Source organism: Typopeltis vanoorti, chromosome 25, assembly GCF_054136105.1.
Source record: "Typopeltis vanoorti isolate ZY-2024b chromosome 25, IOZ_Tvanoo_1.0, whole genome shotgun sequence".
In the NCBI taxonomy this organism is placed as follows: domain Eukaryota; kingdom Metazoa; phylum Arthropoda; class Arachnida; order Uropygi; family Thelyphonidae; genus Typopeltis; species Typopeltis vanoorti.
In genome coordinates this window covers 41165697-41179611 of record NC_143573.1, presented here as the reverse complement: position 1 = coordinate 41179611, position 13915 = coordinate 41165697, and the positions used below count along the sequence as shown (strand labels likewise).

Here is a 13915-nt window from a genome sequence, read left to right as displayed (position 1 = left end):
GTGTGAGGATGAAGAGGCAAATGAGGGATTGGTGCAGGACATCAGCAGAGAGGAAGTGCTTTGGGTACTGAGAAAAACAAAGAATGGAAAAGCTGTGCGGGTGGACCAGATACCTGGGGAAGTGTGGAGAAGTCTGGGCAGCGAGGGTGCAGGCATGTTATGGGATCTGATGAGGAAAATAGCCCAACAGGAAAAGATACCAGAGGAATGGAGGAAAAGCATTCTCCTCCCAATCTACAAAGGAAAAGGAGATGGTCAGGATTGTGGCAACTATAGAGGGATCAAGCTGATGTCACACACGTTGAAGATATGGGAAGGAGTAATTGAAGGAAGGATACGGCGGTAAACGAAAATTAGCGAGGAGCAGTTTGGATTTATGCCAGGAAGAGGGACAATGGATGCAATATTTGCACTAAGGTGACTGATGGAGAAATATAGGGAGATGCAGGTGGAGCTGCATATGGTGTTTATAGACCTGGAAAAGGCGTATGACAGAGTGGGCAGGCAGGAGGTATGGAGGTGTATGAGGAAGAAGGGGGGGTGTCGGAGAAGTACGTGAGGTTAGTGAAAGAGATGTATGAGGGTGCAAAAACTCAGATCAGGTCTAGTGTCGGCATGACAGAGGGGTTCCCCATTGTTGTCGGGCTTCATCAGGGATCGGCTCTGAGCACCTACCTCTTTGACCTGGTCATGGATGTAATAGTGGAGGACATTAAGATTAAGGTGCCATGGAGCATGATGTTTGCCGATGACACTGTTCTTTGCGAATCATCCCAGAGAAGCTTGAAAAGATCCTGGAAGAGTGGAGAAAGGTATTGGAGGAGAGAGGCATGAGAATTAACCGGGTGAAGACCGAATATATGTCAACGGGGAGTGCCGAGGATATGGTTATACAACTCCAGGGTAAAAGGTTAACTTCAGGGAAGAAATTCAAGTACCTTGGGTTGGTCGTCGAGAGGAATGGAGACCTGGATGAGGAAATACAGCACCAAATAACATGCGGATGGATGAACTGGAAGAAGATGAGCGGGGTCCTGTGCGACAAGAGAGTGAAGATGGAGGTGGTGGAGATGCAGATGTTGAGATAGATGAGTGGTGTGACCAAGAAGGACATGATAAGGAATGACTACATCAGAGGGACGGTCAAGGTGGGACTGATCGGTAAGAAGGTACAAGAAAGCAGGCTGAGATGGTTTGGTCATGTAGAGAGGAGGAGTATGTTGGTAAACGAGTGGAGTGTATGAAGGTGGAGGGAAGGAGGAAAAGAGGCAGGTCCAAGCTCAGGTGAAGGAATAAGATGGCAGAGGATCTTAGGGAAAAAGGATGGAGTCGGGAAGATGCCCTGGAGGAAGAAGATTAAAGATGGGAACGTCAACCCCGTTTAACATGGGATAAAGGCATAACAAAAGAAGAATCCAGAATTCATTACGTTAAAGTGTCATTAAGAGGAACACTTATGAAAAGAGTGTTGATGTCAAAACTAACTATTAGATCATCAGAATCAAGTTTAATTCTATAATTTCTGAGAAGAAATTGGCAGTATTTTTAATATAAGAATAGGAATGACTGGCAAGGTAGGTCAAAAAGTTGGAAAGGAATTTAGAAATTTTGTATGTATGACTTCTAATTGAGTGAACAATTTCAACAGACCACAAATCCTGGGTGAGTGAGCATGATAAGTTTTTTTGAACAGTGTCGGGATCGAGAGAGATGACATTCTCTAACAGATCATTTTGTTTATTAAAGTTAATTACTAGTAGGGGTGCTTAAGGGTCAAAGCTGTATAACTGAGAGGAGACCTCCACATAGCCTTTAAAGGAATGCGGAGAACCGACCAGGGCTTCTGACCTAATGTCCAATCCTCACCTTCTCGTGGTGCACCCTGTTGGGTATCTACTTTGATACTGAACGAACGAGGATGGGATGGCAATTTGGGATTTAGCCGACCAAATTGTATTCTTATTGGTTAAACCAAAATAAAAAATGATGGTACAACATGACAAAATTTCATGCCGGCTGGTGCGTCGCCCGGTTAAACAAGGCCCCCGTTGTTTTCGCCAGGGAACCAGGGTGAACAGCGAAAAGTCAGCTACTGGAACAAATCTGAAAACAAACCCCAACTCAACATCACCAGAGTTAAAGATCGGTACTATCAACGTAAGAAGCCTGAATGGCAAAGAAATGGAGCTAGCTGAGGAATTAGATAAGTACCAGATCGACATAATAGGGGTGACTGAAACAAAAAAGACCAAAACTGGTGAGATCTTTCTGAGCAATAAATACAAAATGTTATATTCAGGCAATGACAATCAAGGAAAAGAAGGAGTAGCCATAGTATTCAACACAAAATACGAGGCTAATCTTCTTGAATGGCAGTCAGTCTCAAGGAGAGTAATGTGGGCAAATATGAGAATGGGGAACTGGACAATGAGACTTATTTGTGCCTATGGTCCCACAGAAGGTTCTACTAAGGTAGAAGTGGAGGAATTTTTTGAGGCTTTAGAAAAAGCAACTGACACAATGAAAAAGGAAAAGTTGGTCCATGTTGGGGATCTAAATAGCAGAGTAGGAAATGATTGTGAGACATACAAAAATATTTTGGGAAAATTTGGAGAAAAGAGCAAAGCTAATAATAATGGCAAACACCTGTTGGATTTCTGCTCAGGACATGGACTGGTTATTACTAACACCATGTTCCAACATAAAAATGTGCACAAATTCACATGGAAAGAAGATGCTAGGAATAAGAAAAGTCTCATTGACTATGTTATTGTTGATAGTGATGTTTTCTCCCTGGTGCAGGACACCAGAGTGTACAGAGGATTTGAAATTGGAAGTGATCACTATTTAGTCTTGAGCAGGATAAAATTGAATTTCATATTGAAAAGAATAACATGTAAGAAAGTTTTAAAGCAAATAAAAGTTGAGCAGCTCTCAGAAGTGAACTGTAGACTAAAATACAGAAATATTATTGAAAAGAAAATGAAAGAGTTTGAGAATAGGAATCAAACCTTGGAGATTCAGTGGCAAACTCTGAAGGAAACATTGATTGATTCTGCCAGAGAGGTATGTGGTGAGATTGTGTGCAAGGATAAAAAAATCAGAACTCCCTGGTGGACACAGGAAGTTAAAGAGGCAGTGAAGGAAAAGAAGAAAGCATGTCAAAAGTTCCTACCAAATAAGTCAGCTTTTACTCTTACAGAATACAGAGACAAATGTAAGAAAGCTAAACAGTGTGTAAAACTAGCTAAACAAAAGTCATGGGAGGACTTTGGCAAGAATATAGAAAATAAATATCAAGAAGGTGGCAAAATATTCTGGAGGTTGTTGAAGAAGCTTAGGAATGGAGGAAAGAGTGCTGTAAAAGGAATTAGAGATGATAAAGGTGAAATGAAAACAAGAGAAAAAGATATCCTTGAAGTATGGTGTAATTACTTTGAAAAACTGCTAAATGAAACAAGCAGTGATGACAGCACAGTGATAAAAAACACTGACCAGGCATGCAGTCAGGAATACATATCCATACTTGAAGTAGAAAAAGCCATCAAAGGCTTGAAATGTGGAAAGGCAGCAGGAGTAGATGATATTCAACCAGAAATGCTGAAGTATGGTGGTATAAGAGTCTTACAGTGGCTGCACTGCATAGTTCAGAAAGCCTGGACAGAGGGACGAATTCCCGATGATTGGAGTAGAGCTCTCATAGTTCCCATATATAAAAAGGGAAATAAAACTGAATGTGAGAATTACAGAGGTATTTCCCTACTGAGTGTTCCTGGCAAGATCTATGCAAGTATACTTGAGAAACGGTTGAGAAGAATTGTGGAAGAAAAGCTTGGTGAAGAACAAGCTGGATTCAGGCCAAATAGAGGCTGTCAGGATCAGATCTTCACTTTACGACAAATAGTCGAGAAAGCATGGGAATATAACAAAGATCTGTATTTAAGTTTTGTCGATTTGGAAAAGGCATATGACAAGGTGCCAAGAGAGAAGCTATTCAATACGCTGCAGTTATATGGTGTCAATGGGGCATTATATCAAGCAATACTTAGTCTTTATTTGAGTTGTGAGTCAGCAGTTAGAATTGAAGGAAGTACAGGAAGATGGTTTAATGTTAAATCTGGTGTGAGACAAGGATGTACATTATCCCCTCTGTTATTCATTATCTATATGGATCACATTATGAAGGAATGTGGTATTAAACCTGATATCAAAATTGGAGATGTTAATGTCAGCTCCTTGCTTTATGCGGATGATGTTATACTTCTAAATAAATCCGCTACAAGTCTGCAAGATTCTCTGACTAAATTGAATAGCTGTTGTAATAGATATGGTATGAAGGTCAGCAATAAAAAGACAAAGACAATGAAAATAGGCAGAATCATTGAAAATGTCAACTGTGTTGTGAATGGAGAACCTGTGGAACAAGTAAAACATTTCAGCTACTTAGGCACAATTTTTACTGAAGATGGTAAACTAAATATAGAAATAGACAACAGAATCAGCAAAGCTGGTATCGTGGGAAGTCAATTGAATAAATTCATATGGAATAAGAAAGAAATTAGTCGGAACACTAAATTAGCTGTATACAAGACTGTGTTCAAACCAATTTTAACTTATGGATCTGAGAGCTGGGTCAGAAGTAAAACACTTGACCAAAGACTAGAGACCGCAGATATGAGAGTCCTGAGAAAGATTAGAGGCGTGAACAGATGGCATCAATGGCAATATCATATTAAAAATGAGGATATTAGGAAAGAACTTGACATTGTCAGCATCCAGGAATGCGTTAGCAGAGCTAATCTCAGATGGTATGGTCACTTAAATAGAATGGGAGAGGAAAGATTAGCAAAACAAGTGTTCTCTGCCAGGTTGGCAGGAAAACGACCCAGAGGAAGACCAAGATATAGGTGGATTGATATGGTACAAAGTGCCTTAGACGATAGAAATATAAGATCTGATAATGTTGGAGTCTTGACAAGTAACAGACTGATTTGGAGGAAAATTGAAGATAGGAAGTTAGTAATGATGTAATTTTTTCATGTTGTACTGTCATATCCTGTACACCCCTTGAGGGTACATGGCAGGAATTTGATGATGATGATGATTACTGGTAGGGTCCTTTCAACTGCCAAATGATACTATGATTTCAGAGAAGAATATCCACTTTATGTTTGTAAGTTATGAAGTCTAAAACAGGCTTAACATTTTCTTTGTCTGATCTTGTAATAGGTAATCTGTTGTTATTTCTTAAACTAAAGAGGACTTTAATTTTGAGAGTGAAATATTAAGTTTAGAAAATTAATTTTAAAGTGTTTTTTCTTCCACCAATTTTCTTCATAATGCACTCCTCAAATTTCTATCGTCTAAATTCCCTCTTTCACTTTATGATGAATTCTGGATATTTTAGTTGGACAAAACCTATATAAAATGAGAAAAAATAGTTTACTCACAACAAGCAAACCTATTTTCTCTGGCTGCTATATCTATCAGATATTAGTGTACTTAGTGTACCACCCTTCACAGAAATATGGTATTTTCAAATCATTACTATAAAGAGCCCATGCAGTTTATTCTTCAACAGCATTTTCTGAACGCAAAATTTGAACCCTCAAGAAAATCACTTCTTTAAATCCATGAATTCATAAATTATTTTTGTCCAAATTCTACAAGAGATGATTCTCATAGAATATTAATTCCATATATTCAAGGAACCTCTGAGATGTTGCTAATATTATGAAAACATTCCATCTCTCAGTCACATACAAACCCCTTCAACCAAATCAAGTTCCTTTTACTAAAAGATAAAATATAATTATTACAAGAGATCCAAAAAGTAAGTTCCATTTTTAAATATTTTCACTGCAGCATTGAGATCACAATGGTGTGCATGTGTGCTGAGTTTGTTGATTCCTTAGCAAGGCGTTGGTGCCATTTTCAGACATTCTCACAGTGATTATGCTTCTTGGTGTGTGTTTCCAATGTCTAAGAAAATCTAATCGCCCGTTGCATGTGAAATTTAGACTAAAGAGAACTTTAATTCTGCGAGTGAAATATTAAGTTTAGAAAATTGATTTGAATTTTTTTTTTCTTCCACCAATTTTCTTCATAATGCACTCCTCAAACTTCTATCCTCTAAATTCCCTCTTTCACTTTGTGATGAATTCTGGATATTTTAGTTGGGCAATTTCAAGTTCCTTTTACTAAAAGATAAAATATAATTATTACGAGGTCAGTTATCTGTTTCTTGAATGCGAGGAATGTTAAAGCAGCTGAAATTCATTGGCAAATTACTGAGGTTTATGGAGAACATGTAATGAGTGATTCAATGATACGAAGATGGGTAAGACTTTTTAATGAAGGAAGGACAGGTGCACGATGATGATGAAAGCAGGTGACCATCTTTAGTGACTGACGATTTGGTGCGTTCAGTTGAAGAGAAGATTTGACAGTATAGGGGATTCACTATGACGTCACTCTCGCTGCAATTTCCAGAAGTTTCACTTTCATGTCTTCATGAAATTGTGTGCACACTGGGTGCTGAAGTTGCTTATAGAACAACACAAAGTGAATCGGCTGGGCAGTGCGTTGGAATTCTTGACATGCTACCATGAGGATGGCAATGCTTTCCTGAGCAGACTTGTCACCGGGGATGAGACTTGGATGTCGCACGCAACCCCTGAATCCAAACAACAGTCCGTGGAGTGGAGGCACACCTTATCACCAGTCAAGAAGAAATTGAAGACAATGATAAAATATAATTAAAGAACAATAAATCTTCTGCTCGGAAAATCATGTGCACTGTGTTTTGGGACAGACAAGGTATTTTGCTGGTAGACATATTGAGTCAAGGCTCTGTAATCAACATATATACAGCCAAACCCTTAAGAAACTGCGTTGTGTGATCCAGAATAAATGATGTAGAAGGTTACCAGGGGCATTGTTTTGATTCATGATAACGCCTGCCCACACACAGCAGGTGTAACACAACAACTTCTCTCCACCTTCACCTGGTAAGAATTCCATCATCCCATCCCCAATATAGTCCTGACCTCATGCCAAGTGACTTTCACCTGTTCGAACACTTGAAATCTTTCCTAGGTGGCCGGTAGTTTCAAGTCGAAGACGAGGTCAAAGAAACAGTCAATACGCGATCTGCATCATAGGTGGCAACCTTCTACGACAAAGGTATACAAGTCTTGGTGCCCCATTATGATAAGTGCCTGAACAATGGTGGAAATTATGTAGAAAAGTAGTGAAAGATGTCTACTTTAATTTCCAATAAAGTTTTTTTTTGTAAGTATATTTTTGTTTCTCTGACAGCCCATCGGAACTTACTTTCTGGACGTCCCTCTTATTATCACCCAATACCCCATGGAGTCAAAGACTCATCTAAGAGGTCCTATTATCATACACACAGCTCATCATACCATGCTTTAAATACACTCAAATTCTCTGCAGACACCACACTCTCAGGTAGGACATTCCAATCATTCACAACTCTGCATGTTCAAAAAACCTGCTTCTCACTCCTCTGCTCACACCCTCTTTATACAGTTTCCAGGGATAACCTCTGGTTCTGCCTTGATCTCCCACTGTTTTCTGTAGAACCTCTCCAACATTGATCCTATAACAACTCCTTACTAACTTATAGTAAGTTAGTAAGTAGTTGTTATATCTCCCCTCTTTCTCCTATCCATCAGACTGTAAATTGCATCTTCTCAATCTTTCCTCATATTCCAGAGGTCAGAAACTACCTTAGTCAGTCGCCTCTGGACCCTTTCCAACATCTGTTCATCCTCCTGAAAACCAGGTGACCAAATCTGGAAACAGTAGTCCATGTGTGGCCTAATCAAAGCCTTATACAATGGAACAAGAATCTCCCTACTTCTACAAGTCAGTGTCCTCCACATCATTCCCAGAAGTCTTTGTGCTGTTTTCACAATTGTGGCAATGTGTCCCCTAAATTTCAGATCCTTATCCACTATCACCCCAAGATCTCTTATTTCCTCCACCTCAGACAATATATCCTCACTAAGCATAAATTTACAGTCCCATCTTTGTTTCCCAAATTTTAAAACCTTACATTTTGCAACATTGAACTCGCATCCCTATTCCCGTGCCCAATCACTCAATTTATTAAAGTCTTCTTGTAAGGCCACAACATCTTCTCTACTCTTCATGGTTCATCCCAACTTGGCATCATCTGCAAACAACTGAATATCTCCATCCAAATCTTCATCAATATCATTAATATACAAGATAAACAGTAATGGCCCTCAAACAGATCCCTGAGGCATACCGCTAGTGACGTTCCTTTTCCTGGATATTGCTCCATGAGTTCTTCAAAATCTCCCTCCCACACACACCTTGTAGTTCCACATATACCCCTTTCTCACTGAGGTCCTCACACTGCTAGCAACCACCCAGGTAATCATCTCATGGTCATTCTCACCAATTGATAGGTGATTAGACACCTGATTTATAATTACATCTTCTGATGAGATGATCAAATCCAAGACCCTCAATTCTCGTGTGCCCTCTGTTAGATACTGTCTGAGGTAGTTGTCCCTCAAAAACTCACGAAACTCATTTTCTTTACTTCCAGTTGCTATCTCATCCTACCAGTCTATATTACCATAATTAAAATCGCCCATAATGATCACCCTTTTCTTATTGCTTGGCTAATTTGATTATACATTTGATAGTCACCACCATCCACATTACCAGGTCTATAACAACATCCAACCAAGTTCAGTTACACCCCGAGTTACGTAACATGCGACTTACGTAAATTCGCAGTTACATAATAAATCTATTAGTGCATATGAACACGTTTGCAGCTTTGCACAGGTACATCTTTGACAGCCGTATTGCCGTACAGTAGTAGATGCCTCACGCGGTTAGCTCAGTCACTTGTTATCACTACTAGTTTCGTTGTTTTTTTTTACCCTTGAAATGGAATGCAAATGCAAAACCGAATGCACTGGTAATAAATCTAAAAAAACAAAGGTCTGCAATTACTTTAAGTTGAAAATAATTCTTATATATGAAGGCGTGAAAGTTCTATTAACAATAGCTCAGGAAATAAATCGACCCATTTCGACACTACTGTGAATACAATAGTGAAGGATAAAGTTCGCATTGTTGAAAGCACAAAAGGTGTGGTAGCACTGAAGGGCACAATTATTACTGTTGTCTCAGTAATCATGTCTCCGACATTATTACTCTCTCACTGGATCGATGATCTGACACTGAAGCGAATACCATTAAGTTTGCTGATTATCCAGGAGAAGGCTATGTCCTTATATAAGGATTTAAAAGAGCAGGCCGGCATCATGGACATGGAGAGTACATTGAAAGCTAGTGCTGGATGGTTCGAATGATTCAAGAAATGTACAAATCTGCACAGCATCAAAATCACGAGTGATGCAGCAAGTGCAGACACAGACGCAACAAGTCGATTTCCCAAACTTCTGGCAGAAATAATTGAGGAGGGGGAATATTTGCCTGAACAAATATTTAATGTCAATGAATGTTTAATCAAATATTTAATATTAATGGCAAAAAAATTAATGTAAGACAGCAGTATGAGCAGCCATTGAACATTTTATTGAATGCATGTAATTTATAAATTCGACTTACATAAAGGTTTACGGAACGCATTACTTACGTAACTCGGGGTGTAAATGTATTTCATTCTGTTCACCTCTGCTCACACCATACTGCCTCAAAACTACTGACACTATTTCCCTCTTGCATTTCTACTTTGTATGGACATAACTCTTTCTCTATCATCAATAGCACTCCCCCTCCTTTTTTACCCTTTCTATCCTCACAAAACACACCATACCCTTCCATCTCTATTCCTGTCAGGATGTCGTCCTCATCTAACCATGTCTCACTTATTCCAACAACTTTTGGGTGAATAGACTCAATTAATGCATCCATTTCATCTGCCTTGTTTCTTACACTTCTAGCATTTGTATACAAACACAACAGCTAGTTTCACTAATATCACTCATTCGATGTGATTTCTCCATGCTCAACTGGAGCCATTTTAGAACCCTCTTGAAATACAACTGTTTCCTCTTGATCCTAGGTCATTCCATTCCTTTCTACACATGCATTCTCATCCTCTTGGAGTATCCACCTTTCTCATGCTAGTAGTTTGACAACAGCTGAAGAAAATTCTTCTTGAAATAATTCAATGGTGTCAGATAAAGGAATATTAGTAAACAAGGATATAACTAGAAGAACTACTTATATAAAAAACACTTTGGATTTAAAAATAAAATTTCTGGTCTTCATCCAGATGGTTTGGATATTATGATTAGTTAGGATGTTATATCCTTTTTTACTAACATAAATATCCTGGAATAAAATTTTGAAAATTTTCAGTTATTCTGTATAGACGAGGGGGGGGGGTTGTAAAGTTCTGATAAACACCTAGAATAGAAATGATATTAAAGCAACTGATATAACCACAAGAAAGAACATGTCTTAAAATCCTTTAAACCCTGTGTTTCATGAAATTGTAAGAATTTTTTTCTCTTTCTTTTAGAACATATAAGACATGTCAGAGGTTTTTAAGAAATTTGAAGACACAGAAATGCAGGCCATGATCTCAAGTTTTTCATGCTGCAAGGAAAAGTCTGCAACTGAGATTCATCAGAATTAGTGTTGGACTTTAGGAGACTGTATCCCGGCATATCCAACAGTTGTCAAATGGGTGGCTAAGTTAAAAACTGGGCATTCTGAGACAACAGATGCCCCAGGTCAGGAAAACCTCCCTCAGAGATCACACTGAAAACATTGATGCAGTGCATACCATGATCCTTGATGAAAGATGAATACCAACCAAAAACATTGCAAAGATTCTGAGGAAATACGAGGAATGGGCGGGGGTCATTATCCACTAACATCTGGACATGCAAAAGCTCTCAGCAAAGTGGGTCCCCAAATGTTCAAATACTAACTAAAAGAGAGAACATGGCTTCATCACTTCACTATGATCCAGAGACCAAATAACAGTGTCAACAGAGTGGAGACACAAAAGTTCTCCAAGGCCAAAGAAGTTCTGAACCCAAAAGTCAGCAGAGAAAGGAAGTACCTCAAAAAAGGTGAAACTGTTACAGCAGCAGTTTACTCAACAGTTCTGAAGGAACTAAAAGAAAAAACACCGCAAGGAAACTGAGCATCGGCGTGTTGCTTTTGCAGGACAACGCACTTGCGGCACACTGCTCAAGAAACCCAACAGACAATACACAACTTGAACTTTTAATGTCTGCCTTAACCACCCTATTCACCAGACCTGACCCCATCTGACTATTTCCCATTCCCAAATTTAAAGAAACAACTTGAAAGGAACAAAATTTACCACAGATGATGAAGTAATATCTGCAGCTGAGGACTAGTTTGCACAAAAAAGGGAAAGAATTTTTTCTCAGAGGATTGCAAATAATGCAGCATCTTTGTAATAAATGTGTAACAATTCGTGGGGAATGCATAGAGTAATGTGCAAGTTACATGGTTCTACCTCAATTCCTTCTTGGTGATTATCATAAGTTTCTTCAGCAAACCCTTGTATAAGCAATTAATGATCAGCATGCATATGGTTGCAGGCAGAAGAAGGTAAGAGTTAGTATGATTAGATTAAATAGAATTAGTGCAATTTAGAAAGATCTATAAGAATAGAGAGATGTTATTATTATTTACTTAATTTCTATATAGAATCAGTAAAGTTAAGTAATCAATTTGGAATATGAAAATATGATAGATGATTTTCGCTGCCTCTTGTGAGACTACTGATCTGCTTATTGGAGGCATTAGGAAGTGGCATGAGAAAAATTCTTTGGGTTTCTAGAGCAAGGTTGGCTTCTGTATTATCACATTAACTTATCCACAGTACTAAATGTGCTATAATAATAATAATAATCATAATCATAATATAAATAATCTGTGGTATTTAAATGCCTTTCGGGCCCTTCACCTGCCCAGATTGGCTTATGTAACTATAATTTCAAGATAAGGTGGTTAAGTCTTATATCTAAATATATATTGGTGTGTGTGTGTGTGTGTGTAAACTGTATGTATTATTCTGGTTGATTTGCCTGGTTGTGGGATGAAAAACCAAAGTTTCTATATGGAAAAAATCTTCTACCACTGTATGAGACTGGCAGTGATAGCTAGGTTTCTAGCACTTTTTGCAAATTCATAGCTATGTGCTTTTTTTTTTTTTTTTTTTTTTTAAGTGTGACAGTTACAGTAATTAGCAAAAATGAGAATGAATAATAAGTATTTTAATCAGTGTGTTATTAAGATGAACCTTAAATGATATAATTGGTTATAATTTGTATATATGCATATATAAAACAAGTAAACTTTAAAACAAATAAAACAAAACAATAAACTTCCGACTTATTCGGTATTATATAACAAACACAATACATGAATAGCAAACTGCAATGCATTTGAACATGCACTGATGCAGTTATCTAATTGGTTCCTTCAAGGGTTATGTTGAACAGTATCTGTGGAGTATGCATTCAGATTTAAACAGGAATGTACACTCCAATCCTCTAAAAGCATCATTTGGAAAAAATTTACTTTCACTGCACTCTCTACACTTGATGTACCATCATCTATGGGTGCCATTTCAGCAGCTAGCCTTAAGTGCCAAAATAGCATAGCACAGAAATAATATGCCCTGTCATGTCATTACACTCTTCTGACAACAGTGCCTTGACAACTTAACAGTGTCAGGTGTTGCCAATGATATTGTGGACTGGTTAACTTCCCTTTCTTTCCAACCAAAGAGTGTCATCAAAACAAGCTCTCCAATGTGCCATAAGTTTTCAATCTTTAGAGAAATTTGTAATGTTTATAATTATTTTCAAGTCTACTTGATAAAAGAGAAAAAATTTACTGTGCATTCATTTCATCCTATTAACTAAAGTAAAAGAATACTAATAAACATATCTTATTTTCACTGTACTAACTTGAAAAAAAATTGACAGACAAAAAAATCCCAACACTTCAGTGAGATATAAATTTATTATTACTTTTAAAGCAGATTTTCGTGGTATTTTTGAAGGAATAGATATGTTTTGTTTTCCTCCCTCACACTAAATATATAAGTGTATGCTTCAAAATAAAGTTAATATATCTCCTCTGAACTCCTCTAAATAATAAATAGCAAAATTTAAACTATCCAAAGAAAATTAAATTCTCGGAATCAGAAAATGAAAGTCCATTGATTTTAACCAAGTGACCCCAAACATCACAAACTTTGCAATCTTTAAATGAATAAACCTTAATTAACTGAACCTTGAATGGGTTAGTGTGTCAACTGACTTCTGATAGAGTACATATAAATCTGTCTTTGGTTATCCAATCCTTCAATTATCCAACCAGCAAATTGCCCTTTCACTGGTTGGATAATACAAAGATTACTGGATTTATTACAGTTAATACATTCTACTATTAAATAGAGTAACTGCTGATGTGCAACCATAAGATAAAATACATTTTATTCATTGTAGCTCATTTAATAATAAGATAAATGACAAAAATGCAATAAATTAACCTTTTGACATATAAATTATTTTTAAAGTTGGCTCTAAATTCATTTGAAATTGATGCAAACTTCGTAACGTCTGCGATACATCAAAATTAATTTTGGTGCAATAAACAAAAGACTTGTCACAGACGTCGTTGTATGTTAATGGGTTAAATATGAATAAAATGTGAAGTGTATACAGAATTGTCTTCTAAACAGCTAATTATTTAATCTATTAAGTTTCTCAAAAATTTACCATATAGTAGAAACTAATACAGATACTAAAAGATTTTATAGAAGTAATTTTAGCTGCAATTATATAAACAGATGAACTGCTCTATGTAAATTAAGGAATTT

At 37.4% G+C, this 13915-nt stretch overlaps 1 protein-coding gene across 4 annotated transcripts in view; it reads right to left on the bottom strand.

Moving 5' to 3' along the window:
• LOC150092682 (condensin-2 complex subunit H2-like) overlaps nt 1-13915 on the bottom strand; it is a 266667-nt gene that overhangs the window by 71860 nt on the left and 180892 nt on the right. The window lies entirely within an intron of this gene.